General features: G+C 52.0%; 1 pseudogene; it reads right to left on the reverse strand.

Annotated features, from left to right (window-relative positions):
* Nucleotides 1-979: 979 nt before the first annotated feature.
* Nucleotides 980-4,914, reverse strand: LOC144767093 (DNA replication licensing factor mcm5-like; annotated as a pseudogene).
* Between the last annotated feature and the right edge of the window lie 363 nt (nt 4,915-5,277).

Genomic DNA, 5,277 nt, shown 5'->3' on the forward strand with positions numbered 1-5,277 from the left:
TTCACCCACACTCCACTAATCTGTTTGAATTCTCAATCATGAGTCAGTGCGAAGAGTCAACAAACAAAGAACAAGTTACTAGAATACATGTACTAGATGTAGAATTAAGGATGACAACCCTGAGTCAATGCAGAGTCAGAGAAAAAAAAGTCCCTGGAATAGATGCTACATGCACCAGATGCAGAATAATGAAGGCCAGCGCTAATAGTTAATTTAGTCACAAGGGAGACATAGCAGACACTGGCAGGTCTAGTTCACTGGTAAGAACGTGCCCAGACATTAATGCAACACAGCATATGGAGTGTGGCGATCTGTCCCTAGATCGAGCCAGAACAAAGATGGCGGCTACTGCTCATGCGCAATGCAGCTGCAATAGAACCACTCCACGGCCCGACCAAACCATTAGAGGGGAACATTCTGCGCCGTGCAACTGTGGAAAGCGCCTTTAAAGCATATGAACATAACTGTAAAACTTTTTTTTTTTAACTTTTTTTTTTTATTTCTCAGCTTATGTACAAAACATTTATGCTCAAATAGGATAGGAGAATTTGTATCTGACAACTATCTTCTAAGCAGTACTCCTTTAACATTGGTTGCCTGTCCATCCTTCAACCAAAGGGATACAAGGTCGAGCTGCACCCAGCGATGGCACGAGCACCAGAGTCTTGATGTTCCATCATATAGCTGAATCATATAATCAGAATTCGCCTGTTTTGGTGTTGTATGCATTCCACTGACCAATACACCCAGTATTTCGAAAATGTGTAACCATCACTTCCTGGGCTAATCTAACCAAGCCTGAATAGTAACCCTGGATAGGTGCAGTTTATGAGTTGATTTAACAAGCAATAGTGAGAAAGCGTTCGTCAGGGCAGCCTTTCACAAGTGAGTCTACTTGAAGCTCAGAAATGTCAGTAGACCCTGCAGCCAGAAGTCTATATGCCAAGTCCGTTCTTTCAAAGGCTGAGTGTTTGTAAGGTCACTTGATACGGTACATGACCTTGCGCTGCATGCGATGCTGAATCTCCCCTCGTCGCATCATCAGCTGCAGCACTTTGTAAATTGCATGCTCAAGGGTATTTCTGTTTGATGAAGTCCTGAACAATGCTGTGCTCAGACACCTGCGAGCCAATAGCAAACCGCCGCTTCACCTGCTTCTCGATCCGAGACAGCATCTCCTGGTCTTCCACTGTGGTGAAGCCTTCAGCACCAGAGAGGCTGCCAGACATGGCAGCATCCAGCGTGGAAACCTGGAACAGTCTCAGTGCCTCGTCGACATCAGTCTCTGTAGCAAAGGGCTGCAGACGCATTTTGCTGAGAGACTCGGAGATCCGTACAATAGCCTCCAGTTGCCTGACAGTTATGGGGATGCTGGATCGCCGGTCACTCTCCCGCTCATGTTCCCGGGCCTCACTTCGCATCAGGATGTACCGGTTCTTCAGCTTCTCCGCTGCTGCAGCAGAAAGTCGGGGTCCACAACGCCCTCGGCAGTACGCAATGTACTTCTTGAGCACGTTGAGCTCTATCTCTCCCTCCTCAGCATGGGCCTGGGTCAAGGCGCTCAGATGCACATTCATGACGTGCTTGGCCAGGGTCATATCCCGTTGTTCGTTGGGCTCGTCCTTTACTATGAAGATCATGTCGAATCGAGACAAGATGGTGGGCATGAAGTCTATATTCTCCTCACCCTTTGTGTCATCCCAGCGCCCATACACAGAGTTGGCAGCAGCCAGAACCGAGCAACGTGAATTCAGGGTGGTAGTGATGCCAGCCTTTGCAATAGAGATGGTCTGCTGCTCCATGGCTTCGTGAATGGCCACGCGGTCATCCTCCCTCATCTTGTCAAACTCGTCGATACACACAACTCCTCCGTCTGCCAGAACCATGGCACCAACCTCCATGATAAAGTTCTGTGTCACCGGGTCACGCATCACAGAAGCTGTTAAACCAGCAGCACTGCTACCTTTCCCAGAGGTGTACACCCCAATAGGCGAACAGCGCCCCACAAACTTCAGCAACTGTGACTTTACGTACCAGGGTCCCCCAGCATCAGCAGGTTGATGTCACCACGGCGGGTAAGCCCATCAGGGAGTCTCTTCCGGGAGCCTCCAAACAGGAGGCAGGCAATGGCCTTCTTGATGTCTGCGCTGCCGTAAATGGAAGGAGCTATGCTCTTGGCAACGGTCTCGTAGATATCTGGCCGGGAGGACAGTTGGCGGAACTCTTCCTCCTCCTGTGGGGTCACGGCACCTACAGCGCAGCGGCCTGTTCCATCTGTGTCCACCTGGATGCCAACCACACGGATATAGGAGCTGCGAATGCCCACGCCAACTTGGTCACGCCCTTTGCTCGAAGTCATGCCAGACTTCTTGATGGAGTATATGCCCATGATGGTCACCCGATTGCCTGGAACCACTTTGTCACAGAGATACCTATCGCAGTAGAGCTGCATGTGGCGGGGCATCTCTCCGTGAGGCACAGCATCTGGCGACTCCTGCAGCTTCAGTGTCTGAAAGTCCACGCACTTGCACTTGTCCGGGACTATGAAGTAAGGATCGAGGGGGCACTTGGGACGCCCGGCTTGCTCCGTGTTGCACTTGCGCGGCATGGCATATCCCTCAAGCCCCGGCCGCACCACGATGTTATTGATGACGTTCCGGCAGCTGTACAAAAGGGGGTGGTGATGGACGGAGCATCTGAATCAATCAAACACTCACACCCAGTCAAAAGATCTGGGTTTAATCCATCACCGTTCTTTAGCCCACTCTGCCACCCCAGTTCAGACATGGCTATATGCAAATCAGTCTGACCCTGTGCCTCATGGGAACAGTCCAGCCCGAACTGCCAAGCCATGTCTTCCCTGGACCGAAAACAAGCTTCCGAGGACCGGTTTCTGGCATTCCAGCCGTCTTCAGCCCGGCTTGCTTGAATCCAGTGGCAAAGTGAGCAAGGGACTCACGTCTGAGCATACCCTGCCACACTTATGGCGGCCAAAAGCGGTACAAAAGGGGGTGGTGATGGACGGAGCATCTGAATCAATCAAACACTCACACCCAGTCAAAAGATCTGGGTTTAATCCATCACCGTTCTTTAGCCCACTCTGCCACCCCAGTTCAGACATGGCTATATGCAAATCAGTCTGACCCTGTGCCTCATGGGAACAGTCCAGCCCGAACTGCCAAGCCATGTCTTCCCTGGACCGGAAACAAGCTTCTGAGGACCGGTTTCTGGCATTCCAGCCGTCTTCAGCCCTGCTTGCTTGAATCCAGTGGCAAAGTGAGCAAGGGACTCACGTCTGAGCATACCCTGCCACACTTATGGCGGCCAAAAGCGGTACAAAAGGGGGTGGTGATGGACGGAGCATCTGAATCAATCAAACACTCACACCCAGTCAAAAGATCTGGGTTTAATCCATCACCGTTCTTTAGCCCACTCTGCCACCCCAGTTCAGACATGGCTATATGCAAATCAGTCTGACCCTGTGCCTCATGGGAACAGTCCAGCCCGAACTGCCAAGCCATGTCTTCCCTGGACCGGAAACAAGCTTCCGAGGACCGGTTTCTGGCATTACAGCCGTCTTCAGCCCGGCTTGCTTGAATCCAGTGGCAAAGTGAGCAAGGGACTCACGTCTGAGCATACTCTGCCACACTTATGGCGGCCAAAAGCGGTACAAAAGGGGGTGGTGATGGACGGAGCATCTGAATCAATCAAACACTCACACCCAGTCACTGGATTCAAGCAAGTCGGGCTGAAGACAGCTGTAATGCCAGAAACCGGTCGTCGGAAGCTTGTTTCCGGTCCAGGGAAGGCATTGCTTGGCAGTTCGGGCTGGACTGTGTCCATGAGGCACAGGGTCAGACTGATTTGCATATAGCCATGTCTGAACTGGGGTGGCAGAGTGGGCTAAAGAACGGTGATGGATTAAACCCAGATCTTTAGTGGGTGTGAGTGTTTGATTGGTTCAGATGCTCCGTCCATCACCACCCCCTTTTGTACCGCTTTTGGCCGCCATAAGTGTGGCAGGGTATGCTCAGACGTGAGTCCCTTGCTCACTTTGCCACTGGATTCAAGCTAGCCGGGCTGAAGACGGCTGTAATGCCAGAAACCGGTCCTCGGAAGCTTGTTTCCGGTCCAGGGAAGGCATGGCTTGGCAGTTCGGGCTGGACTGTTCCCATGAGGCACAGGGTCAGACTGATTTGCATATAGCCATGTCTGAACTGGGGTGGCAGAGTGGGCTAAAGAACGGTGATGGATCAAACCCAGATCTTTTGAGTGGGTGTGAGTGTTTGATTGGTTCAGATGCTCCGTCCATCACCACCCCCTTTTGTACCGCTTCCGGCAGCTGCGGCACTGGATGGACATCTTGGTAGCCTTCGCACAGACAGCAGTGGCCGCAATAACGATACCAGGTATCTTCACTAGATGCGACATCTGCTGCGACTTCAGAATGCGGATGTTTGCAGGGTTAGCATCAGACTTGAGCATCACCTGGATCTCCTGCAGAGTCTCTTCCCCCGAAGGATGAGGACGGGTCACCTTGTCAGCCACTTCTTGTGCCGCTTCTTCAAACAGCTGCAGGTGTTCCGTGGGCTGCTTGTATAGGTAGTCAGCCAGGTCTTCGTCAAAGCTTGCCAGGTCCTCCATCTCCACCTCATTCCAGAACTCTCCCAGGTTATAGTGCCGTTTGAGCTCATCTCGGTATTTGAAGCTTAATCCTCCACGGTTGCTGCCCTCACGGTACTGCCGGAGAAAGTCCTTGAGCCAACGCTTCACATGGCTTCGACGAGCCGTCGCCTCGTCGCCGGCCCCTCCCTGGGAATCGCCACCCAGGCCCCCCAAGCTGTCGCTGAAATATACCCCCGGCTGGTCGAAGCCCGACATGACTATAGACTGCAGGCACAGAAACAGCGGCTTGAAACGGAAAGACATGCGCACGATGTTAGTTCCCCCACAGCGACTAAGCTAGAAGCCGCCAGCTGTAACTTAGTTTTTCCGAAAAATATTTTGTATTGTCTTCAGAGGTACTGCACCTCACTCCCCTCCTCTTCGGCTAATTGTTTCTTTTACGGATCTCTCCACAGTCTCATTAAAAAACCGTCAGGGGGTGTTGCGGGGCTGCGGGGGAGAGCGGACACGTCCATCCCGGCACAGACATGTAAGGAATGACAAAAACATGACTTGCCCCAAAAAAATAAAAACAACGCCCACCGCCGCAATGACGTTGTTAAAGGGGCGGGATGAGTAAAAATCGCCGGAACGCCCACGAATCTGCTCGGG

Source organism: Lissotriton helveticus, chromosome 7 (assembly GCF_964261635.1).
Source record: "Lissotriton helveticus chromosome 7, aLisHel1.1, whole genome shotgun sequence".
In the NCBI taxonomy this organism is placed as follows: domain Eukaryota; kingdom Metazoa; phylum Chordata; class Amphibia; order Caudata; family Salamandridae; genus Lissotriton; species Lissotriton helveticus.